Below are 26,607 nucleotides of genomic sequence, written 5' to 3'. Positions count from 1 at the left end.
GCAGGGGCAATAGTAAGATGGATGAGTGTACCTTAGGCAATAATGCTTCCCTCCATCACACTACTTTCAGAGTCTCTCTACACAAGACATCTGACACAAAGGACACGTATTGGGAGATGCAATGGTAGCTGGGAAGGGTGGTTTAAAAAGACAGAGCCAGCAGCAGGGCAAAGGCTTTGCTATACACGGGAGCTGTGTGAAGGGGCTGTGAAATGCCAGAAGAGAAACTTCAGCCTGTTATAACCTCTCCACATCCAAGCCCAGCTCAGGAAGGCAGCTCCAGCCCATTTCCATTCCTCACTGTCCTCTGGTTGCAATCCCACACAGTTTTAAACTGGAGAGGTGAAACTGATAGAGCCTTCAGGGAGGCAACCTACGTTGGCTCTTTCTTTTTAAACTATGCTTCCCAGCTAGCACTGCATCTTCTTGTACTTGATGAACACGCCGCTGAGACTTCTTGTGTAGAGAGACTCGCAGAGAACAAAGTATCATCTTTCCCTATCCACGATAATTAAAGTAGCAGTTTGAGGGGGACCTAGTAATGAAGAAATGGGTGGGTCAGTAGAATAAGCTGTTTGGCTGATGAATAAGGAATGAAGTGTACCCTGTGACTACCAAAAAAATGCCATGCTGTGGGTCATGGGACCTCCATGGACAAAGGTAATATGGTACTGGGGTTGTTGTGAGGAGAACTGGACTGACTGAAAAAGATCGCTGGATTCGGCCCTGAAGCAGGAATGAAGTGGTAGAATGCTGAGGTACTAGGATGAGGTTTTCCCATGTTCTTTTTTTCTGCAGTTCTTTTTGATTCCCAGAAAGTTTGTTCTTGGAATTGCTGGATCCTTGGGGAGGAACAGCTGTGTAGGTCAGTGGGTGGGAGTGAGGACAGAGAAGGGAATGAAATCAATCCCTTTCCTCAGAATAAGTTGTGCTTGTGGAAGGGATAGCAATTTCAATCCTTGACCTTTCACACTCCAGCCTTCCTTCAACCCACACAGCTATTCCTCTACACAGGCTCCATGACCCTGGAGATAATCTTTCCAGGGGTTGGAAGCAGTTGCAGAAACAGAGAAGAATGCTGAAAAAAACAGGGTTAACATACCTGTAACTTATGTTCATCGAGTTCTTCTGTGCTGACACACATGGGGACTGCGCAGGCGCAGGCCAGCCGCCGGAGAATTTTCTAGAGCTTCCATGGCTCCGAAGGGGCCGTTTGTCGCGCGCCTCAGCGACCGTTTTCCCGCCCAAACGGTCACGTGATCCTCCAGCGACCAACGGCCCCTTCCCTCAGTTCTCCCTTGCCGCCGCTTGACCAACACACTTCAGCCATAACACCTTAAAAACACCAATTTCCGTTACAGCCATCACATCATTGTGCATTGGAATTCACAGCGGGGTAGGAGGGAGGGTTGTGTGTCAGCACAGAAGAACTCGATGAACATAAGTTACAGGTATGTTAACCCTGTTTTCATCTTCGTTCTTCTGTGCCTCCACACATGGGAGTGTACCAAGCTTCACACAATAAGGAAGGCGGGGGTGAAGTCCAACACAATTTTATTGAACAAACAAGAACAACAATAAATAGATATGCATATATACATCTATGTAAAAAACTGTGTAAGGACACATAAATACTCAATATTTACATATATATACACCCCAAGGTACATATATACACTCTTCCACTCAAGGGTACCCAGCAGGTACGCCAAGAAAGTCATCCCAAAACTTCTTCAGGAAAAAAGGGAGTGTAAGACAGCCTTGGCCACAGATACATCCTGCTCCGCATTGACATCAACGGCGTAATGCCTGACAAAGGTGTCTGCAGAGGACCATGTGGCCGCTTTACAAATGTTAACCAGGGGCACCCCCCTGAGGAGTGCCGAAGAGGATGCTTGGGACCGCGTGGAGTGGGCTCTGACATGAAGCGGGCAAGCCACCCCTGCCAGGGAATAGGCCTTGCTAATGGCCGTCACAATCCACCTAGACAGGGTCTGTGAGGAAGCCCTGTTACCCTTGTCCTTGGCCCCAAAACATACAAACAGGTGAGGACAGGTGCGGAATTCCCTTGTCCTATCCAGGTAATAGGCTAGGGCCCTCTTCAAGTCTAGGGAATGAAGGGCCTTTTCCCCCTTAGAGGAAGGTTGAGGAAAGAATGCAGGCAGTGAGATATCCTGCGAGAGGTGGAAGGCGGACACCACCTTGGGCAGGAACCCGAGGCAGGGACGCAGGACCACCTTGTTGGGATGAAACACAAGAAAGGGAGGGTCAGACCGCAGTGCAGACAGCTCACTGACCCTTCTGGCCGATGTGACGGCCACCAAGAACGCCACCTTGTAGGATAATATATCCAAGGGGCAGGTAGCCATTGGTTCAAATGGAGGCAACATGAGACGTGAGAGCACCAAGGACAGTGACCACTGAGGCACTGGCGCCGACACAGGTGGGTAAAGATTGTACATGCCCTTAAGGAACTGGCGGGATTGTGGGTGAGAAAACACCGTAGCACCCTCAACTCGGGTGTGAGCAGCTGATATTGCTGCCAGGTGGACCTTGAGGGAGGACACCTTCAAGCCCAGGCCACGCAAGTGGCACAACTACTCGAACACAACCCCCAAGGGACTGCCGCCAGGCACCACTCCTCTGGCAAGTGCCCAGAGCTCAAACCTGCGCCACTTGGCCGCATAAGCGCACCTAGTGGATGGCCGACGAGCATTCAGGAGGACCCTCTGTACCTCGTCAGTAAAACCTATCGGGGAGGAACGATCCGCCAAGCCGTTAGGTGCAGCTTCCTGGGATCGTGGTGGACCAGGCTCCCGTTTAGGAGAAGGTCTTGCCGAGGGGGCAGACTCACATATGTCCGTTGGGACATCCGCAGGAGCTTTGGGAACCAAACCTGCCGTGGCCAGAAGGGGGCCACCAGGATGCAGTCCGTCCCGTCCTCCTCTATCTTGCACAGGACCCTGGGAATCAAGGGGAACGGAGGAAACATGTAGTGCAAGCCCTGCGTCCACGTAAACTGGAAGGCATCCCCAATAGAGAGGGGGTCGCTCCCTGCCCTGGAACAGAACGTGTGGGCCTTGGTGGTCGCCGCAGTGGCGAACACGTCTATCACTGGATGACCCCACATCTGGAAGATCGGCCCAACGCACTCTACGTTCAGTTCCCACTCGTGGTCCAGCAAGGGGACCCTGCTGAGGGCATCTGCCCGGGCATTGTCTGACCCAGCCACGTGTATAGCACGGAGCGACACGCCGTTCCTGATAGCCCACTGCCAAGTGAGTGTGGCTTCCCGGCACAGGGCCATGGACACTGTGCCCCCCTGCTGATTCACGTAGTACATGGCAGTCGTGTTGTCCGTCTGCACCAAGACCTGACGATTTCTCAGCAGTGCTGTAAGAGACACAAGTGCGAAACGAATGGCTCTTAGTTCCAGCACATTGATATGGAGGGTCTTTTCCCTCTCAGACCAGACATCTTGCACAGACACATCACCACAGTAAGCCCCCCATCCCAACAGAGAGGCATCAGTGGTAACCGTGACGTCATGGTGCTGATACCCAAAGGGGGTCCCTCTAAACAAGTTGTCATCAGACAGCCACCAGTCCAAGGAGGAGAGGATGACCCTCGGGATAGAGAATTTGAGGGACGGAGGGTGCAGCAGAGCATCGTACCTCCGCACAAACCAATTCTGGAGCGGGCGCATACGCAGCCTAGCGAAAGGCACCACAGAGGTGGCCGCTGCCATATGCCCTAGCAAGCACTGGATAGTGCGCACAGACTGGAATCGGTTCCTTTTAAACATGGACACTAGACCCCTTAGGGACCGAGCCCTCTCCAAAGGGAGCAGAGCCTTACCCTCCACAGAGTCTAAAAGTGCACCAATGTAGGACACCTTGCAGTTGGGCACCAGTTTGGATTTCTCAAAGTTCACCAGGAGCCCCAGGCGTTGGCAAGTGCTAAGTACCAAGCCAATGTCTTGCACTAGCCTAGACTCCCATTCAGCCACGATGAGCCAGTCATCGAGGTACGGAAAGATGGTACAGCCTTCTTCCCGTAGGAAGGAAACCACAGGGGCCACACATTTAGTGAACACTCGTGGGGCAGTGGAAAGGCCAAAGGGGAGCACCTTATACCGGAAAACCCTTTGCCGGTAAACAAAGCTCAGGTATTTCCTGTGCTCCTTCCGTATGCTCACGTGAAAGTATGCGTCTTTTAAGTCAAGAACCGCAAACCAATCACCCTGTTTCAGCAAGGCGATCACAGCCGCCAACGTAACCATTTTGAATTTGGCCACCTTGAGGAAGGCATTAAGGCCCCTCAGATCTAAAATGGGATGTAAGCCCCCATCCTTCTTGGGGACCAGGAAGAACCTAGAGAAGAAACCCTGTACAGAATCCTCATAGGGCAATTCTTCCACAGCACCCTTGGCCAAGAGCGACACGATCTCCGCATCCAGCTCGGCCATAGTGTTATTGACAGCTATCAGGGGTGAACTGCATCTAGGCAGCTCAACAAACTCCAGCCCGTATCCCAGTTCAACAATCGTTAAGACCCATGAGTCAGATGCTATTGACTCCCACTCAGAGAGGAGTGGACTCAGTCTGTCCGAAAAGTTCGGGGATACGGCTGGCGTGACCTGTCAGTACTGCCTCCCGGCGCCCTGCTGATCTTTCTGCTGGGCCGGTTGTTGTGCCGGACGAGGCTTGAAGGGCCGACGCCTCCTCTGCTGTTGTGCGGGAGGGTAAGGCCGCTTCTGGTAGGCAGGATACTCTTGGTAGCCCGGCCGCTGCTGTTGGTATCTGCCCTGGTAGTGGTAAGGGCCGGACCGGGGAGCGTACCGTGACCTGGAGGAGGGCTTGTCCGCTGGAGCCAGACCCAAAGACCGCGCCGTCTGCCTGTCCTCCTTTTTCTTCTTCAGGGTCTCATCAGTGGACTTGGAGAACAGCGAGTCCCCTTCAAAGGGCATGCTCTCCACCCTGGAACGCACCTCCTGGGACAGGGCCGTCGACCGCAACCAAGAGTGGCGCCTGAGGACTACCGCCGAAGCCATCCCTCTAGCAGCAGTGTCAGCAGCGTGGCTCCCAGCATTCATTTGCTGTTTTGACAGCCGGACAGCCTCTGTTTGCAGCAGGGACACCACAGCCTTCTGCTCAGGTGGGAGGTCTCGGGTATAGGACGCCAACTTCTCCCAGAGGTACAGTTGGTACCCTGCCATGATGGTCTGGTAGTTGGCAATCCTCAGACCCAGCGAAGCTACAATGTACTGGCGCCTGCCCATGGCATCAAGCTTCTTGCCCTCTTTATCGGCAGGCACCGAGGAGTGACCTGATCGTCGGGGGTTGAACTCCTCTGTCACCAAGGAGGAAGGTGGAGGGTGCTTCACCAACGCCGGCCAGGTGCCCTGCTTGATCTTGTAAAGCTGCTCGATGCGCTTGGATGTTGGAGGCTGATCACAGGGCACCTGCCACACCTTCTCCACAATCTCCTCAATACCCTCGAGCATGGGGAAGCCAACGGACGCCGGATTATCCCCATAGATACGCTTGAGGAGCTTGTCCTTGGTCTGGGGGACTGCTGAAGAGATATCCATCTCGAGAGCCTTGGCCATCCTTGCCATCTGGTCGGCGTAGATGCGGAGGTCCTCGAATGGCGAGTCCGCAGATGGCACTAGCTCCTCAGCCGGCGACGGTTCGGACCAGGACTCCGACTGGTAGCCGCCAAAGCTCTCCACATCCTCCTCATCGGAACCGAGCTGGGATTCCGGAACCTGGAGTGGAGGGGGAGCCCACGCCGGCCTTGACGTCGATGGCCCCGGTTCCGACCTGGAGAAACCGGCAGGTGCCCCTTCCCACTGACAACGGTATGGCGAGGGGAGGTAGGAGGCCTGTCGATGTTGGGACGCAGTGGACCGGGCTGATCGGACACTGTCCCCAGACCGACGTCGCTCACGACCGGCAGCAGGTGGAGATGGACGGGCAGGGGATGGACGGCTCCGACGAGGAGACGGGCTCGGTTCCAGCCTCGGCGACCGAAGAGCAGGCGATGGTCGGCTCCGACGGTGAGGGCTCGGCTCCGGCCCCGACGAGAACTCTGCGGGCACCGTCTCGAAGGCCATCGGATCCGGCCCCGGCCCGGAGATGTCCTCTGGCTCGGGGGAGCCCAGATGAGGGGAAGGTGTGTGAGGAAGCACGATGACCTCCTCCTGAGGAGCGGGACGCGGCGACCGATGATGTTTGGTCTTCTTCTTCTTCTTCGCCGGTTCCGAAGAAGACCTCGGAACCAACGCGCTCCTCGCCTTCGAAGGGGACCTCGGCTTCGACCTCTTAGACTTCATCGGAATCGATCCGGTCGTCGGTTCCGATCGGGGACTCGGTACCCGGATCCTCGGTTCCGATGTCGGTCTCGGATCCGACCTGGTGGACGACGCGCTACGGGGCGGCCGCACCGGTCCCTGCGCTGGAGAGGCCGCTCTCGACGCCGAGGCACTCGGGGGACGCGGTTTCGACCCCGACCTCGCGGAGGCCACTGAGCCAGCTCTTGATTGCCGTTCGGCAGAGGGGCTAGGGCCAGCCTTGGGGGAAGGTAACGGGGCGCCTCCGGACATGACCTTCTGCCACAGGGAGGAGTTCAGTCGGGCCTTGCACTCCTGCCGGGCCTTGCTGGTGAAGCCCTGGCAAATCTTACAGGCCGACACGTTATGGGTCTCCCCCAAACAAAACAGGCACAGTTCATGGCCATCGGTCTTGGCCATTTTCGTGTGGCATTGCAAGCAATGCTTAAAGAGAGCCTTTGAGGCCATCTTCAGGGGCACGCTAGAGAGAGGTCAAACAATCCGGGTCGTATTTACCGAGTCCAGTCAAAGTCCAAATCAGTAAGCCGAAGATTAGTCGAGGTCCGAAGTCCAAAGTCAAAAAGCCAAAGATCAGTCAGAAGTCAGAAAAAAGCACAAAGCACAGAGCAACGAAGCTCACGTTCTCTCCAAGCGGCGGCAAGAAGAGAACTGAGGGAAGGGGCCGTTGGTCGCTGGAGGATCACGTGACCGTTTGGGCGGGAAAACGGTCGCTGAGGCGCGCGACAAACGGCCCCTTCGGAGCCATGGAAGCTCTAGAAAATTCTCCGGCGGCTGGCCTGCGCCTGCGCAGTCCCCATGTGTGGAGGCACAGAAGAACGAAGATGAACTCTGTGTTACATGCATAGAATGTTACGATACTACCTAGATTTTGGTTTTACATTTTGTCTGGGATTTGTTTCTTCTCTCTTTTTTTTTTTGGTAACCACTTTCCTAACGATAGTTTCACACCTTCATGCTTCTATAACAGTTTTCAAGATATCATTTAGTTAAGCATGGTGGGGACCGTATCACTCAATTCAATAATGAATGGCGTTGGGCATTTCAACCATGCAAAGGAAACAGGAAGAACTGCCTACTGCTTTCTATTCATTCTCATCTCCATTTTGTAGGAAATCGAGATGTGCAGCCTCTCAGTGCAGCAACAGCTTGTGCATCTCCTTACTAGAGATGGGCACAAACCGAAATATGAACCAAAATTAAGCACGGACCAGGCTGGTTCATGGTTCGCGAACCAGAGGTTCATCAGATCCTATTTCTGACAAACCACCACAAACTTTAGGCTGGTTCATTTGGTTCATTTTTTGGTTTGTCAATGCAGACAACCTAGTGCCAATCAATCAATTTCCTAGGCAACAGGGCATGGACTTCCTACAGACCTTCTGCTGACCCGGAAGTGAACTTCTGCTGGCTCGGAAGTGACCTTCTGCTGACCCAGAAGTGATGCTTTTCTGACCTGGATGTGACATTTTCACGAACCAAACGAACCGGTATGCGAACCAGGTGCAGGTTTGTGAAAGTTCGTGGTTCATGGTTCGTGAAATTTGATGAACCATGAACCACGGTTCAGTTTTTTCCCGGTTCGTGCCCATCTCTACTCCTTACTAGAGCAGACAGAAAAGTTGTATTTCGTGAAACATGATGTCTAAAGCAAGGCTCTTCGTTCTTTTCAGATTGTGAGACCTCCCAGAATCATTTGAGTAGTCATTTGAAACCTGCTTGGCTAGTGAACGTACAGTTTTTTAATAGGAAGGACGGTAGGTGGAGGCTTAGAAAGAGAGGATTTTATCCTTGGCTACATTAAGTTCAAGCAAGTTCAAAACAAGAGGGCTGTTCACAGACAAGTATGGTCAGAAGCATGATATAGGCTATTAAGATTCCTATAGCCAAGAAACCATCAGCAGAGCTAGGCAGCAACTGAAGCCTGTATTTGTCAAGGAAAACTTTAACCTATCTGCTTTGAAGGTCAAAGTGGATGTGATATGGAACTGTGATTAGGATTTTCTTTGGGGTTTTTTTAATGGGAACGGTCTGGGAGGAAAGAGTTAAATATCCCATCCTGAAGCACCTTCAAAGCAATTCCATAATCCTGCCAATTAATATTTAAAGGAGATGCTAACCACACATTTCCTATTTCACATCTAGTTGCACCCTGAACTACTGTGACTTTCATTAAGGGACAAGACTTTTACCATGTACGGTCAGAAAGACACATGTACTCAGTGTGAATGTAGCCTGCTTTCCAATCCAAGCCCAAATTCCAACAAAAATTGCCCAAGCATAAGGAAGAAAACCTTGCTTCTGCTGTCTCTCGCTCAAAACTAAAGGAGTGAATAGGTTAACATTTACACCTGACCTAAAGAAGCATCCCCAATCTGGACAATAACTGACACAATGGCAATACTGGATCAAAGGAGGAAGGCATCTCTACAAGTTTCAAAGGAATACTGAGAATTTGGAAAGAGTAAAAACAGAATCAATGCAACAAATAATCCAAAAAATAATCCTAAAGAGAAAAGCAGGGATATGTGACCTGTGTCCAGAACAGGTGTCCTATAGAACACAAACACTTTGGAAACAGATTCTGGTCCCAACTATAGGACAAGCAGCCAGGTTCAAAAGTGTAAAAAAAAACCCCACACTTTTCTTTCCAGGTTTGAAAAGGCAAAAATGGATTTCAGGTAGGCCACCTGGCTTGTTGAGAGGGAGGAGTGGACAGTTTAGGGTGTTGGTGAACCTCCCCCTAAAGTTTTCCAGGCAGGGAAGGGCAATCTTTGTCTGATCAGCAGATAAAGCTTTGGTAGGCAATTCCAAATTATCAACCTGAAGCAAGAAACTTTTGGTGGGAAATGATTACTGGAGAGACCTTGTTTCTTTGGCAGGTTTGTTTTGTGGCTAATGGCACACTGATTAATTAGTGCAAGACCTTGATTAATGACCTTGATCTGATGGCAGGATACCAAACAAGGCATTGCCTTTCTTGGATACAATATTAATACTCCACTTAGCCTGACTGAGTTATGTCCAGGCCTATTCACTCTGCCTTTTGCCACAGAAATGGCTAGAAACCCTCCTTCTCGACCCAGTGTGATACACAGAGGAATGCTTGTCCTGGAATCAGAACTAGGGCAGGAGCAGGCAAAGAGAAAACATCCAAAGTGGAGGCTTGTTAGCAACAAAGTCTGGACAGCCAATCAAGCAGTTCGGAATCTCTGCAGGGCTTCACCCAGGGCTCCTTTTCCCAGTGTACCTGGAAGTTCCAATGAGGTGTTCTGGAAGGCTGCCATCAGATTATAAGATTAAAGGAATATTAAATGGAAAAAATGACACTACTCTGATTCTCAGTGTCAGAGGATTGTAGGATCCTGGGTGTCAAAACTACGGTCACCAGGGAGGAGAATGTGATTGGAGGAAGTTCTGGCTCTTTCCTGCTTGGTGCTGTTCATGAAAAGGACAGTGTGGGAAGTTGTAAATGATAAACTCATCTTCTGATACCCAATTAAGGAGGTGTGTTGTGACAGATGAGGGCTGGCTCATGTCAGCAGCATCTTCATCGTTCTTTTTTCAACCTGTACATTTATAAACAGATTTTTATAATGATACCATAAGCCCTTTTTAAGAAAGGAAACTAACCAGCAATATCTACCTTGAAATCCCCTACACAGGCAAGCAGAAGAGAAAAAAATGCTAATTTGCTGACACTGATGCTACTGATTTGAATCAGTAACATCAGCTTATGCCACAAATTGGAAGAACTATGTGATGATTCAAAGGACTGAGGAAAAGGGACAAATGGTTCTTGGTTTATTTGCCAAGAGGCAGACTGTTACACAGTGTGGTTTATGACCATTAGCTAATAAAATACTAACTCTGAGCTATGATATGCAATAGTGTTAACTGCCTTTTGTTATGAAGGGATCCCACACAACTTTCTGCTGCAACCAGATGAATAGACCGTTCAATAATTTTCTTCAAGGTATCAATGTGTATGAAATGCCATCCCAGATTCTTTAGTCTTATAAAAGAAAGGAACAGCATTGACTTCATACAGTCAGGCGCTCGCATCAGCTTGTGTAAGAAATTCATCTACGTGATCTCAAAATGACAGCACTGGCTTCTTTGTACAATAAAGCGTACTGCAGCGGTACTCTTGCCAGTTCCTTTTGTTATATTCTGCTTACCCTGACAATACTGAGTAACTTGATCTCTCTTCAGAATGACATTTAAACTTATGAGAGCAGCTCTTTAGGTTTCCTTTTTCTAATTCACACACACACACACAATGACTTTTTGATTTCTGTTTTATTGGCTGTTTAAGAATCATTTTCCTGGATCGTGGCATTATGTTTTTCAAATGTCACAGTCCTACTATAACTGGCATAAATTTTGCTCTGTCAGTTGCAGGGCCATCCAGAAAATGTGGAGGTATGCCAGAGACAATCAAAGAGTTGGACTCTCCACACCTCTGCCACTGCCTCTTTCCCAGGGTCAACAGAAATCTTGTGTGGGCTCTCAGGGTTCCAAATTCTTATGGCAAGGCCATATGAAGACACCTTATTAAAAGACGTTTTCCACATTTGGAATTTCCTTCCTCCAGGAGTCGCAGGAGAAGGAAGGTGATGAGTCCTGTCAAATGAGAAGCATGTAAGATTTGTTTAATCAGAAAGTTGTTTTGAAACCAGAGATCAGTCCATGATTCTTTTAGAATGCCATCCTAAGCAGAGTTACACCCTTGTAACGCTAGTGACTTCACTAGACTTTGAAGGGCATAACTCTGCTTAGAATGGCAGTTTTAGTGGCCCAATTGTTTATTTTTTAAAAAAGAAATGTTTCATCATTTTGAAGTTTGATATAAAATACTTCTCCCTTACAATCATCCTGTGCCCCTTTGTGTATGCCCTCTCAGATCATGCTCCGTACTTGGTACAATCGGAAAGGCATGGCCTCAGCAACGTTAGGGGGAGGAAAACAGAAATCCCCTCTCTTGCAAGATATTGCGGCCCTCTCAGCTCTGAACTGGAGCAAGTGTTTTCTGGTCCCACAGGAGCATGGCAGAGGCAGTGACTAACAGACTGCTTCCTGGTCTCTCCATAATCTCTCCTGTTCTTCTCACTCCCACCATGATTATGGCAAAATCGTTATGGGGAAGAATGGGAAGTACCCAAAAGCCACAGCCCTCAAGGTGCTGACAGCCTCAAGGGCCCTCTTATCCCATAAGTGAGTGACGGAAGCAGCAGCTGATGGAGCACTCACTTGTTCCCACTGCAATCTATCCTCTGCCACTCATAGACGTTTAACATTTTTCTGAAGGTACACACCTTTCACAACTGATAGCGGAACTACAAGTGACAAAAGGCACAGGTTGGACACTTGTCAGCTTCCCTCAAGTTTTGATGGGAAATGTAGGCAGCTTGGTGGAATGTTGGACAAGTGACAGTTGAAAAGTCCATTGGACAGCAGTCAGAGAGCCAAGCTGCAAGACTAGGATGCCTACATTTCCCATCAAAACTTGAGGGAAGCTGACAAGTGTCCAACCTGTGCCTTTTGTCACTTGTAGTTCCGCTCAAAGTATTACACATTTCAATGTTAATGTGGGAAGTGGAATTTCTTTTTCCAAAATTCACTTTTTAGCTATATATTAGTATTCTCTTCTTAAAGAAGAAGTTCACTTTAACTTCTCTTTTGAATTCTCTTTGTAGTTTTATGTTACCTCTATGTACCTTTTGGTAACTTCTGCCCTTGTGTATGTGTGGGTGGGTGGGTGCATTATGTGCAGAACCTGAGGGTGTGAAGGAGAGGACAGGTTGAGAAGACACTACTTGCATCTGAGCATCTGCAGAGACACATTCTGACATTTGGCAGAACCTCCCTTCCTGCCCGTCCTCTCTTGCAATTTCTCTTTTGATCAAAACAGAATTAATTTGAAATACATTCCAAATTCCTAAAGAGGAAAATGGAAATGGATTGTTAAATTTCAGGGAGAAATTGGGTAAAGAGGAATTAAAGAGAATCTCTCTTAACAATACTAATTCAGTGTGGCAAGATTAACTTCTTAGTCCCCACATAATTTTTGCCTTATTCCAGGAATATAAACTGAAGATGTTAGCTTGGATCAAAAGAAGTGTAAGGCAATAAACTGAACTTACCTGCCTTTCCTCTCCTGCTGCAGCTGACTGTGTCCCTTTGGCACAAATGAAGCCCTCACTATCAGGGACTCAAGGAACAGTGCCCGGTGCAATGGGGAAGTATGCACAGGGAAAGGGGGAAATCAGCAACCAATGTCCTCTCTTCTTCCAGCAAAAAACAAGGGTGGGATCCAAACTATAAACTGATTACTAACAAATTCAATCAACTGATTACATACATACAGAATGATTGGGAGACTCTTGCATGAACTAATTCATTTAAAAGTGATTGATCATGTTCCTAGTGAACTGATAAAATGATGGACAAAGAATGGTTGAACACAATGAAGAAAATCATCATTTGCAATCCTGGAGCAAAGAGAAGACGCAGGAGGTGAAGGAGGGCAAAACCACCACCACATACTGCAGGAATGAAACACAGCCACAACTTTATTGATTACAACCATTGAAGCCCTGATGCAGCACAGAGCATAGATCAAGCATCAGAGAACCTCCTGGCCTGCCTGCTGGGAGACCACCACAGGATGGCAGGAAACGAGATCCCACTTGTGAACACAAGCCACTGTGTGGTTTCCTGCCACCTGGGAGTGAAGCCCCCAAGTTGAGCACGTCCCTGAATGGCTCCCTCCAAGATCCTTTAAGGGGACCACCAAAATTGGGTGAGACAGACACAGGCACTGTCTCCCCATAGATGGATCCAGCCAATGCCCCAAACTGCCCACTGCAAAGTTGTGACAAAGTGATTAACCAATGACCTGCACCCATGTGTTCCTACAGATAAAAGGGGGGAGCCAGAACAGACTAGGCCCTAGGCTTGACCATGGGACCACCTGAGCACTGGGTAGCTCTGTCCACCACCTCATCAGGACAGTCTGTGATTGGAAGCCTGGGCAAAACTGCAGGAATTGGCTGGAAACCCCTCAATGAACTGTCAAAGTGGTAATAGATGTGGGTGAAAGAACTCACCCCCCCCCCCGAGGCTCTCCCAAGTGCTGTTGAGCAGCAAGAATGGCCACAAAGGGAAGGGAACAGAAGTGCACTCCCTCCATTGTGCTGCCTCCTCCATTTTTTTTATTATGCACAAACTGATTTAAATGATTGCAGGGGAACTGATTACGAATAATCAGAATTGACTTGAAGATACTGATCTAGTATATACATTTATTTAATTGGAATCAAAGGTGGACTGTAGGAGAATTAATTATTTAAAGTAGCATCAATCTTTCTCACCTCCCCTCTTGCTGCTATAGCCCAAAATGATCCCTAAAATGCAATTCATGAGGGACAGGGGACCTCCAGGAAGAGCATGGGGGAGGGGTCGTGGAGGTTTGCAGCAGAAGTAGGGAACAGGTGAAAATCCCCTAAGTGAATGGAAATTTTCCAGGGGATCCAAACCTATAATTGGAACTAATTTAAATACATTACACACACATATGGCCAGTCTGATTTAATTGACTATAAGAAGTTTGATATAACTGAAAGATATTGACTACATAGGAACTGAATCTATTGAAATTTTGGTTAAAATTATTATGGTTAAAATTATTATGAAGAAATTTAGCATTATTATATACAGAACTAATCAATAATTATTCATTAATTGTTGCATATCAGTGATGGGAAGTCACTGTAATTAGAAATGTTAAGATATTTTCAAAATGCAAACAGGAGGATGAAAGAACAGATGGTCAAAATGGAAATCACATATCCAATGTTCAGCATTATAAAATGGCACTTTTGGAAGAATTCAAGGGCAGTGATGAAAGAATTAATGCTGAAAACTGACTAGTAAAAATGTATTGTAAGGATAGATTCTTTTAAAAAAGAGGTAAAGGCTGAGAAATACTCTACAAAGTTCTCTCCCTTTCAGGCCTCCAGTTTCCGTTAGTGTTCCTAAATTTATTGTGGGATCAAGCACTATGTGTGTCTCTATTTTTAGCAAGTTGTTTATTTATTCTCACTTTTGTTTACATTTTTCTCTTGAGTTAGCTTCAGATCCATTATAATCTTTTAACGTAATTGTAATTCTGGAAAAACTTTTTGGAAAAATAGTTTGAACTCAGAGAGTAATGAACAGATTTTAATAGTCCTGGCTTCTATTAATAAGTTGGAGGCAGGTCAAAGTACAAAACTGTGCAAATATATCCTACTTGCATTTTAAAATATTAGTTCAAAGGACTGAGTGATACAAACAGAGTGAGAAAAAACACTCATTTTCAACAGATCTCACCTCTCTTTGTCCCAAAGAAGGAATTTTAAATTCCTTAAAGAGAAACTGATAAATTATGTTAATTATAAATGATGTTTTCCATTTGCAGACTTACATTATGGCAAAAAATTACATACAGGAGAAGGAAGAGACGAAGAAGAATGTATATGAATGCTGGATGAAGAAATTAATAGCAGCAACCTGGCAAACTTTGACAGATGAGAAGTTGGTAGCTAAAATAAACCAGAGCAAAGGAAGACATTTTTGAAGGCAAAATTAGATAGGAAAGAAATCACACAGTAACAACGAGAAGGCAATTAGTTAGTATTCTAATATGCTTATAGCTCATTTTGCCCAAGGTTTAGTCTAAGAATTTTTCTTCCCAAATGTGTTATTAAATGTATAAATACAAATAGCTGTGTTTTTTAACTAAAGTACTATAAGAAAAACAAATCTAGTGAAGATACAAGAAACAGATCTTACAGATTGTATGTGAACATCTGATAGAGAAAAAAAGATTTTAATATACCAATCATTCAATCTGGATATTATTGCTGTGCCATCCAGACAGAAGTACAATAATACTGCTTCCTTAGGCACAAGACTTTTACACATACGGTTCCTTGATCCGGCTCATCTTCCTTTTGTTCAGCTGGTAGTTTCTGCTAAGTCACTTTAATCATATTTCATCATTACGGGTCTTCTTGATTAGCCAGTTGAAATGTTGCTTTCTCACTGCATGAAACCTTTCTCCTGGGGTTTGATTTGCATGACCGCAATGATGAGCTCTCCAATTGTTTGTCCCAGAGGGACAATGAAAGATTATACTTCTTTTAAGAGCTTTTCTATTTTGCAAACACCTAATTTGCCTAATAAGACATCAGCATTTCCTGCATTCATAATACATGTGACCTTTCTTGTTTCAATTTGTCTACTTCATGTTAACAAAGAAAAAAGCATTTATGAGGAGGTCATCCTTCTTTTGTCATTAGGCTTTTGGTTACAAATCTGAAGAGCTCCAAACACGCAGTCATGCTTATGTAGCTTCTATCTTTTAGCCCTATATAATCCATGGGCTATTGCCCTTGAACCCCCAAGCTCATTGGGCTTTGGGTTTCTTACAGTGCAGACTCACACCCTTCTAAGAAGAGTTACATGCTTCCAGGGCTTTTTTTCAGTGGGATCTCCCCGGATTTGAGATCTGAAAGATCACGTGACTGGTGGTCCAGGCCCCGGCGTCCAAAGACCCGTGGGCCGTCTCCCTGGGTGGAGCTTCTCCTGGGCCGCCTGCTTCCCCAGCCTCTTTCCTGGCCTTTCCCTCCCTCCTTCTCTCTCCTTCCCTCTCTCCCTTCCTTTCTCTTTGAGATTTCTGGCTCACAACACTGCACCGCTTAGAGGAAACACTGCTGCCAGGTAACGGGCGGGGAGGCGAGCGGACCCAAATTGACGGAGCACTCCGGGGGGTGGCTGCACCCTGCATGATGACCTTGCTTCCTGGAATGAGGTCACTTCCAGGAAACAAGGTCACTTCTGGAAGTGATGTCACTTCCCGGAAGTGACGTTATTGTGTGTTTCTGGCTGTGCACGCACGCTTTGTGCTCCCACCACCTTTTTTCCCAGAAAAAAAGCCCTGCATCCTTCTAAGCCCATTTACTTCAATGGCTTTAGAAAGGTGTGGTTCTACAGACAATTTTGCGCCTCCAGAATGTGAAAGAGGAGGAAAACGAGGATTTACGGGGTCTTGTCTCGGAACTATTGGCGACACCCGCGAGGGCAACTAAAGAAGAAGTAAAAAGCGCCATTTTGGAAGCCCGTCGGGCTACTTCAAAATATGCAATGAAGCGTCAGTTGCCGCGCGAGATCATCATCGATTTTTCATCTAAGAGGATCCGGGACACTATCCTATACAATTCATACAATGCGGATTTGGACTTCTTGGGCAACAAAATTAAGATATTGAAAGACGTCCCATTTCTAGTCCGGAAAAGACGTTTTAAGTATAAAAAGTTCGCAGCTCTTCTGAGAGAACGTGGAATAAAGTACAAATGGTTATTCCCGGAAGGAATCTGGTTCACCCATAAAGATCAAGCCTTTAAGATATTATCAGAAGATCAACTAAGGGATTTTGAGGACAGGAACCCAGAATTCCAGTGCACCAAGCAAGACGAAAAGGAGAAGTCTGAGGGGGAGGGGGAGGAAACGAGCACTGTGGCTGCAGCTGCTCAGAGAGAACTGCGTCCGGGACCCAGGAGGGGAAGAAAAATTTAACTTGAAATTAAATTGTAATTTGCATTTAGTAAGGTCAACCACTCCATCAATATAATATAAAGCTTTAACTTTTGAATAATGGCAGTATGAAGGGAAAACAGAAATGTAGTGTTTAGTGTTTAGTGTTTGTAGGGTACCTTCCCCTTTTTCCACCCCTCCCTCCCTCTCTCTTTTTTCTCTCCTCTTTCCTATCCCTTGTGTTATTGTAGTCTTTTGTAGTTACTGTTTTGTAGGGTATGTATGTATGTATGTAGTAGTTGTATGTTAGATATTGAAAAATAAAAAATATTACAAAAAAAAAAAGAAAGGTGTGGTTCTGTTTAGCACTGCATTGGAACTCTGCTTAGGATTGCTCTGTGAGAGCCTTTCAAACCACAAGCTTGTTCCCATGTAATACCAGTTCCTGGATTCACACACTCCTTCGTCTCATCACACACTGCAATTTCCTCTTGTTCTATAAAATTCCCTGTCATTAATTACAATAAGGAGAGCCTCTGATTTTTTTTTCTAGCGCCATTTAAAAATCCGTCTCTCCAATATAAAGACTCATATAATTGGCCCTTACAAATGAGATAGTATCTACACTTCATGATTTGCCATTTTAAGGTAGAACATAATAATTATACGCACAACAGTGCTTGGACCTCACTCTCTAACTCAGCACAGACCACGCAATGTCATGATTTTGCACTTCCTTAAACCCAGTTGAGCATGACATCTGAATCAAGCCACTGGCTGATTTTACTTATTTATTCATCTAGAAAATGTCTACTTCATCTTGCTACTAACTCAACTCAGCATAAAAAATATGACTTAAAAACATATAATGCAATCTATGAAACAGAACAGCAGCACCTTAACATCAGTTAAATATAACTGAGTAAAAAAAACTATAGAAAGGAAAATGACATAAAAGTGTATTAATAAAAGCAATAAACCAGCAAGTGTAAAAATCAGTACAAGCTAGAAGTCAACAAAAGTTGGTAAAGGAAAAATAATCCTGTACCTGAAGATCAATCTTTTTTTTTTTTAAACCCTGCATTTGGGAATAAAGCAGATTTAAAAGGTTTTTTAGAAGGCCAAAAGCAGGCAGACTCTGAGGCCATAACTAAAAAACTCTTATTACTCTCACCTTGGCTAACGAGGGAAAACAGAGCAAGGCCTCAGCAACTGATCTTATGTATCTTTTTAAAAAAAATATGAGGCCATTTTCCAATTTGGTCCAGATTCTCTTGGGGAAGCCAAGCATAAGAATGATACCCCCTCTTTATTCTTCTAAAGAAATTGCAGGCTTAGGTTCTAACACCTAGCATACATAGGGGCTGAATTTACACATAAATCCCTCAAGGGATCATTTTAATAAAGGGATGAAGCTCCCAGGCAAGTTGGAGAATTCTGGGGTCTGGAATTTTGAAAAAGATACAGTTTTATTGAACATGATATGAAACACACTCACCGGTTAGAATAATATTTGGCATGTAAATAGTCCCGAATACTAGAATGCTCACAATAACTGTAAGGATTCCTTAGACTCTCAAATACTCTTGCAATGTATTTTGCAGAGAAAGGAATGGGGATTCTAGAGGAGCAGCAGCAGAGAAAGGTTACATGACTTTTCATAATCAGATCCTGAATGGGGGGAACTATCTGGATAGAGATTCAAAACCCCTGGACAGCTGATAATCCAAGTAGACCCTAGACCTACACAAACCAGGAGCTTGGAATTCCGTGAAGGGTGCTGCCTGCAGACCTCAGCAAAGACTCTAAGTAAAAGAGTAGATGAAAGTCCAGGAAAAGACATGTATCTGCAAGGGAAGACTGAATACAGCAAGGAAGCTGAAACTCAGAATCCACAGCATAGTGGAATGCAGCAAGAAATGAGTATTGGGAAACTTCAGATATATAGGCATAGGAGAATAATAGAATATAAAACATTTTATTTTTCCTGATCTTGAGAAGGGGAAAAGCTGATGAGCTCAGAGCCAAGCCTCTTGTTTGGTGTTAGAGGAAGTCTTAACTACAGAATCAAGATTTACAGAACTGGAAATACAATCTGGGAGTCATGTGATGGAGAAAATGTCATTTGTTAAGACTCTCATATCACTGGGATCTCCTTTGGTACAGAGGAATATTGGGTCAAGTACACCTTGACTAGCAGTCTAAGAGCTTTCTATGCTTGTATGGGACAGTGTTTTTCAGGGACTCATTTTCCAGTTAATAGCTCTTTAGCCTTGGCATTGCGTCAGCTTTACCATATCACTTTCTGCATATTTGCATAAGGTCTGAATCGTATAAGGAGTTTTTTCAGAGTGACTAAATACAAGCTGAGAGCAGCTATGTTAGCATGAAATGTGTCTCTCACTTTAGAACGTCTTGGTAAGAAAAGACTATTCACCAATAGGTCATCAAATATCTGATTTCTAAAGGAAGATGACTATTATAAATATATCTGGTTCCAGCTGAATATCCAGTTTAACAACCACAGCAGTAATTTTTTGTTCTTAAGTGTACTGATAGAACTGGATCTGAACTCTTGTCTCAAAAAAGATTTAACACTTTGAAATCTTCAGTTTATGTATACTATCACCACTGATATCATGCTAAACTGTAAAAACTAATGAGCTACAGTGCTAATCATTGTTAAAATGAGATGCAAATCCAGGGAAATACATTTTTGTTAAGAGACATTTTGGTGTATCTGTGAACTGAGGTCTTGAACATCCTTATGTAACACAGATTAGACTAAAGCAGAATTAAGTGGTCCAAAGTACAACTTTCTTGTCCGCAAAATAAAAAAAAAATAAAACACAATAGTGCCTTTGTTGTCCTAGGTTTCCATCAGTGTCCATGGCAAATCTGCAAACAGCTAATATGTTTGTATGCCGATATTGGCACTTGATCCCAGAACCAAAGTAGTGTGTTTTCTGAAAAGAAAAAAAATCTCTTACCAGTAATTCTGAAAGCGTTTTCCAATACTGCCTCTGGCTGAGAGCTCCTTTCTTCATTGAGATCAGGATTGTTGAGGAACTGTCTTTTGAATCAGTTCCCAAACTTGATCATGAACACAACTTTTCATTAAACAGTTTTAGCTTCCATTATCAAAGCCATAGGGAGAGTTGGCAGGTGCTAACCTATTCTTGGTTATAAATAAATACCCTTCAAACAGAGGAGTAGAAATATATCTTGTATATTAAGCCTTCTACATATATTGGCATCTAACTATTGAGGTTTCATCAATATGTAAATCCTTTAGAAAGTCACTGATAGTCACTTTTAGCTATAAGGAGAAAGTAACACAGAATCCATTAGATTAAAAGTCCTTACCTGTGCATAAACCACAAATGATGCCCATGCTCTAACAGCATGCCTACAAAAATAATTTAACATGTATGCATTTAATCACCTTTGCATACACACAACCAGGCATCACAGTATTACATGGTATATTCAGCTTCCCTTCCAATGGTTTTCTTGTGCGTTTAAAGATTATCTAACACATATAATAATTAAAGATATGAAATTGTCCCATCACCACATCTCAGTGTAGCAGAAAATGTATCTGCTGGATTTTCTTATTTTCTTGGACTACCTACCCCTCATCAATTTAGTATTCAGAATGACTAATTCGGGTAAGAACCCCCACTAAGCATGAACTGAGAAGGCATAAAAGATCCACTCTCTAACTACTCTGTTTGTGAGTGCCGCAATGGGCTTCAATCACGGTTGGGCAGAAGCTAGGATGTAGTTCATCAGAGGCCAATTTCTGGCTGCTGAGATTCTTCCAAAAGTTACTAGATTGGCCATGCAATCCTATGCTGAGTTACTCCACTGATTTCAATGCATAGAATTGCCATTTAGGTGCATGTTGACGTGATCAGGCAGGGCTATTTCTTATGTGTTTCATCAATATGCACCTTTGATTTTAAAAAATATAGCATACACAGGATGGAGCACTGGAAAGTCTTAAGTTTTTTTTAAAAAATACACCAAACAAGTCTAGAGCCAGCCAACTCTTAGCTTAAATGATATTAAGGAGTAAGTAAATCATATTAAATGATTTTGAGTATATACCAGGATTGGAGAAAATGCAATAAAGGTGGATGTTTTCAATTTTTAAGTGTATGTTTGTGTGTAGAGATCTAAGTTAGTGATTCCTGTTAGTGATTCTTACTACACAACAGGGAGCTAGTTTTTACTTTATGCTAATTGCTATAGAATATGAGACTGTGATATAGTGTACGTTGCATCAGAAGTCTTGCATTAATATTATTTTTATCTAGCATTGCTTTCATCCCAGCAAAGACAATATTCACATTTGAACTAGAGGAAGGTGCAATTATTCTTAGATAATCAACATCTGGAGGCTCAGAAAGAATCATTGATGTTCTAAATCCTAATTTAATCCCCTTATTAAATAAAAAAATCATACTTTATTATAGTTGAAGAAAGACTTAATTGTGGAAATGAGTAAATATTCAGTTAAGATGCCAGTGGGAATCCTCACCATCCAAGCAAATGCACACATTACAACAAAATAGCAGAGTCCAGTAGCACCTGTAAGACTAACCAAGTTTACTGTAGCATAAGGTTTCGAGAGCCACAACTCTCTTCGTCAGATGCATGGGCATCTGACATTACAACAAGGTTTTCATACAACTAATGCTTGGACTGCTGAAAAGCTGTGCAAAATGGTGTGCACTAAAAGGGTAGACCTTGCTCACTATCCACAGTGAAATTCTCATACTTTGCTCCCCTTATGGGATACAGGACCAACAGCCTCAAGGAAAGGTAGCTACTGTGTGGAGATTTCCCCTTCCCCACAAGTGAAAGCTTCAGAAGATTCAAACCAGTGTTGAAAGTGCAGTTACCAACTCTGCCTTGGGAAATTAGTACAGATGTGGGGGCAGCTCCTGAGGAAGAGAGAGAGCTCAGCTGAAGTGCGATGCTATGTCACATCCAGGTCAAAGGTCAGCTCCTCCAACTCCTCCCCTTCCTATAAGATCCACCAAAATTCAAAATTTAAATGTCCAGTCTCATAACTCAACCTATTAAAAACCCTCTCAAAGCCATCTTCAGTGTTAAAGAGAAAAATCCAATCTTGAAGACACAAAGGAAGATGTCAGTCCCATCCATCTCTCAATCCCCAACTGGCTTCTATTCTTTCATGTCTTCACAACTGACTACCAATTTTTCCTAGTCTCTATGGTAGACCATAGGAAAAAATGAAAGTCCCAGTGCATGCACTCACTGCATGCTAGGATTTCGATGAGTCCTAAACTATGTTTCCCTCAGGAGAACTTATATTTGTAGTTTGTAGTTTGGTTATAATTCTGGGAAAACTCCAGGTTCCACCCCAACCCTAAAAAGTTCACCAACTCCTTGGAGGGAAAAAATGCCCTGTACCTTTAATAGCGGTTTGATGGACTATTTACCTCCATGCCAAGAAAAGCTTCAGATATCCACTCCCACATTTTATGCCTCTATTAAAGGCCCAGGACATTTTTCTCCAGGCCTGTTGGCAATCCTACTTATCAACCACACCCCTCCTGGCCTTTGCTCACACTTCAGGAGCAGCAAAGCAAGAAAGACAAGCACTATTATCTGCACACATATAACACTCCTTCTGTCTGAAATCGAACGACTTTTGTGTATCAGTGTGTATAGCCAGTTGCACTCATACACGTCTATTTATGAACGGCCTTATTTTTCTCCCACCCACCTTTCACGTTGGCAAAGTAGGGGTGAGTTGACATTGTCTCCAGGCCACAGGTAAATTAAGTGCAAGGATCGGAAAAGTCGCCCCTGGGAAGAGAATAGAGCAGCTACAAGCAGACAACAACGACGTGGGCTTATCGCTGCTCTGAGTTAAACACGAAGAGGACAGCGTTATGCTGAGGTAATTCAAAATAGCAAGGATGGGGAGGGGGGAATGAAACTTTTGCTAAGATCTGCCTCACTTTCCCCACACCCATTCTCTTTCCTAGACGTGTCATCGCCATTGCAACTTCCTGCCGATTACACATCAGCTCCCCCATCCAGTTAGAATTAGTTAAGATTAAGCCCCTTCAATGTTTTCAATGGGATTTAGTCACGACTAACTTTGGTTGGATCTCTACTGATGCCCTCTATTTTAAGGAGTGCACAAAACTTACTACTATGGGCGGGAGAGGTTAAACGAGCTCTTCACACGGTACTCCAAACTCGAATTAGTTCCTCTTTCTACAGAGAAGGACCAAGCTGCACAACATTATTATTCGATGCAAAAGGAGTGCCTTTCCCTCGGATTTAAAAGGAAAGAACGGCCGGCCTATTGTTGCAGAGTTTTGCGCAGGCTACCCCTCTGGAAGGCTGTAGAAGGAATGGCATCCAAGGCGAGGATCCTGACATGTGGTTAGCAAAACTGGGTGGGGACGCAGGAAGAGCATAGCTGTGGCGTGAACAGTGTCCAGTGTTATGAAACACCACGGCGGGTCGGGTCTTGACTAAAACGACCGTTCATTATTCACAGCCCGAACCAACACATTTTATTCTCAAGTAAGCCCCGTCAAGTTCCAAGACCATTTTCTCTACCTAATAAAGTCTTAACTAAAACACGCATCCGAGGGGGTGAGCTCTGACACAAAAGCTTATGGTGGACTAGTTCCAGGGCAACCCTAAACAGAGTGGCTGCAGGCCAAACGCACGGAAATCAACGGGCTGTTTAGGATTGCCCAGGCTCTTCGTCTTGACGGGCGCCCCTGGACCGTTACTTAAAACTAAAGGCGCGGAGGCGGCCGCACTCGCTCCCTCGCGCCAGATCCGCCCGGGCTAGCGTCGCGAGAGACGGCGCGCGCCTTTGTGAGTTACTTCCTCCTTTTTTCTGCGGGCGGAGAGGCGCGCCGAGCCACCTCCCTGCCTCTCTGGGCTGCTGCGGCAGGATGGGGCCCTGCGCAAGGGCGGGGGGAGGCTGCAGTGTCTCCGGGCTGAGCCAGGCGCCTGCGCGCAGCGAGCACAGCGGAGAGGTCACCCCCTCCCCCCGCCACACGCGCTCTGTCCCCTCCCCTTCCCCGCCGCCGGACTGAGCAAGGGAAGCCAAAGCGAGGCTGGGCGTGCAGCGTCACGGCGGCGGCTCCAAGCCTCGCCCAGCCAGCGGCAGCGAAAGAGGGAGGGCGTGTGCGCAGAGCCCGGGAGGAGGCGGCGGGCGAACGGACGGACGAGCGGACTGGGGGAGCGGCAGCGCCGTCCGGTAGGTAGACGCGGCTAAGGCTGGGCGGGCACCTGGGCCCGGCACCTGGGCGTTGGAAGGAAGGACGGACAGGGAAGCTGTGCGGCGCGGGCGCTGCCATGGCACGGAGCAGGGTCTGACACAGGTGGCTCGGCAGGCGCGGCGGCGGCGGCGAGGGGGGCCGCGAGCGGGAGGCGGCGCCCTGCAGGCGGGACGAGGCTCTCGAACATGGCGGAGGCGGAACGGAGCGCGGCCGCTCCCCTTCGCGGAGAGAAGCCGGGCTGCCCTGACCAGCCGCTCCAGCGCGGCCCCCTCCCCCGTCGGCCGCCTCCCGGGGAGAAGTTAGAGCGGGAGGGGAAAGTTGGAGCCCCTCGGCCGCAGGCGCCCGCGCTCGGGACTCGCCCGGGAGGGTGAGGGGAATCCCGCCTGCCCGCTCTCCCGCCCCGAAGAAAGTTCTCGCCGGCTGGACTCCGGTGGCGTCGGCCTCTGTGGGGAGCCGCAGCCCCGCCTAGTCCGGCTGGATCGAAGCGGCTCACTGTTTCCATTCTCCGCCCCAGCGGGAAGCTGGGCGGCCGCCCTTCAGGTGACGCTAGGCCTCTTCCGCTTCCCAGCCTCCTGCCGGGGTCCGTCCCTTGCCCCCCAGGAGTGGGCAACGCCGAACCGGCCTTTTGAGTTGAAGAGGCGCCGAGGCTGCGCTCCTTCCTTCCCTTTGGCCGGGCGTTGCTCTTCTGTAGCAGCCGGGTCGGATTTGGACACACAAACCTCGAAGGAAAGTGCCCGTTTTGAAGGGGTGCTGGTGACAGACTTGGCTGATGGGGTTTAGTGCCTAGAGGAACTGAGAGCAAAATGGGCAAAATAAAAGAGGAAAAATTGAGAATGAAGTTTCTTCTGCTGTCAAAAGGCCTTTAAGAAATAATCTTTATGGAAAATTAGACATCCTAATAGACAAGGCATTTTTAGTTCCCTGAATCTTTGCTTGGAAGTAGAGTACACTAAAATTAATGGGTGCTTTTTCCATTGAGTTGTGGCTGAGACTGCAGGCAGTGGCAGTGAGGGACTACTGCATTGCGCTTGGGTTAGCTTAATTTAGTGAGGTTAACTTTTCAAAATAGCAGTGGTTGTTAGATGCCATCTGCCAAGTAATCATACTTATGATCTATTGTGGGTTTTAAGTCTCTTTGCTTGCATGCTGCTGATGTTGCATTCTTCAGCTTCTTGTTGGTTGTATAGTTTCTAGTTGACCTGTCCCAATTCAATATTTGCCTAACTTCCTGTCTGAGAAGCTAAATCCATACAAGTTTGAAGTAACGGTGATTGTAAAGTCTTCTGAACCTGGAGGTGAAATGAGAAATCCACTCTCCTGTCACTTCAGAATTGTGGCCTTGTGGTGCTCCTGAAACTAGCACTATATCTAGAAAGTCAGGATACAGTCATGCCTAGAAATGTTCTTCACCAGTTTTGTCTCAGTTGCAAAGTCTGAATTAATCACTCAGGCTTTCATAACTCCAAGGCTTGGTTTTTCTCAAGCTCCCCAAATGGGATTATCTTTGAATGCAGTTCGGAGAGTGGTGGCCTATGCTTCCTGCATAACTTCCTGTACTCTTCTGGGTATATTTTATTGTGTTGACATGAATTTATAAAGTCCTTGATAGCTTGAGCAGTAAGCTACTGCTTTATCTAAGCCTTACCGTTAAAAGAAACTCCTAGCAATAACCTGTGCGTAGTAGATCTGATTGCCCCAAACTGAAGGACATTCTTTTCCTGAGGGTGCGCCGCAGCCTGAATATTTTGCAGAAGCCATGAAAGACTTAAGACATGAGGCTAAGCCAGTTCAAAGCGGGTGTATATTTAAAAAAACTTCGAATGTGAGCAATTATTTGCCCTGGAGATGAGGCAGGATATTATTTCAAATAAGTCGCAAGCAAAGTATTTTCATTAACTTTACCCAACTATGTTAGATAAAATGGGTTTTAAGACTGAAAAAATACTGTATGGTGGATCTAGAACTACTGGTATAATAGGCTGTGAAATATTTTATATTGCTAATTATGTTTTGAGTCATGTCTCCCCCCTCCCCATATTCTTTGGAGTTTCATAAGATCCTTTCCAGACTGGTTTTAGGCTTGGTGGTGGGACTGAAATACCCTTGGTCACTCAGAATGACCTGTGTCAGGAGATGGACAGAGGGAGTGCAACTCTGTTTATTCTCCTGGACCTCTCAGCAGCTTTCAGTACCATCGATCATGGTATTCTTCTGGACTGCCTTTCAGAGTTAGGATTGGAAAGCACCATTTTGCGGTGGTTCTGGTCCTACCTGGAAGTAGGTTTCATGAGGTGGGGGAGGGAAGACTGCTGCTCAGCACCTTCGGGCCTTTAGCCTGTGGAGTCCTGCAAGGTCCCATCTTGTCCCTTATGCTCTTCAACATCT

At 46.1% G+C, this 26,607-nt stretch overlaps 1 protein-coding gene across 1 annotated transcript in view; it reads left to right on the top strand.

Moving 5' to 3' along the window:
• The first annotated feature begins 24,016 nt into the window (after positions 1 to 24,016).
• Positions 24,017 to 26,607, top strand: part of RAP1B (RAP1B, member of RAS oncogene family) — a 42,356-nt gene continuing 39,765 nt past the window's right edge. The window contains exon 1 of the mRNA XM_054988691.1: positions 24,017 to 24,200. The gene's annotated coding sequence lies outside the window, so the exon portion shown is untranslated. The remainder of the gene's footprint in view (positions 24,201 to 26,607) is intronic.

Source organism: Eublepharis macularius, chromosome 9 (genome assembly GCF_028583425.1).
Source record: "Eublepharis macularius isolate TG4126 chromosome 9, MPM_Emac_v1.0, whole genome shotgun sequence".
NCBI lineage: Eukaryota > Metazoa > Chordata > Lepidosauria > Squamata > Eublepharidae > Eublepharis > Eublepharis macularius.
The sequence above is the reverse complement of the archived record's forward strand: the minus strand, read 5'-3'. Positions and strand labels throughout refer to the sequence as shown.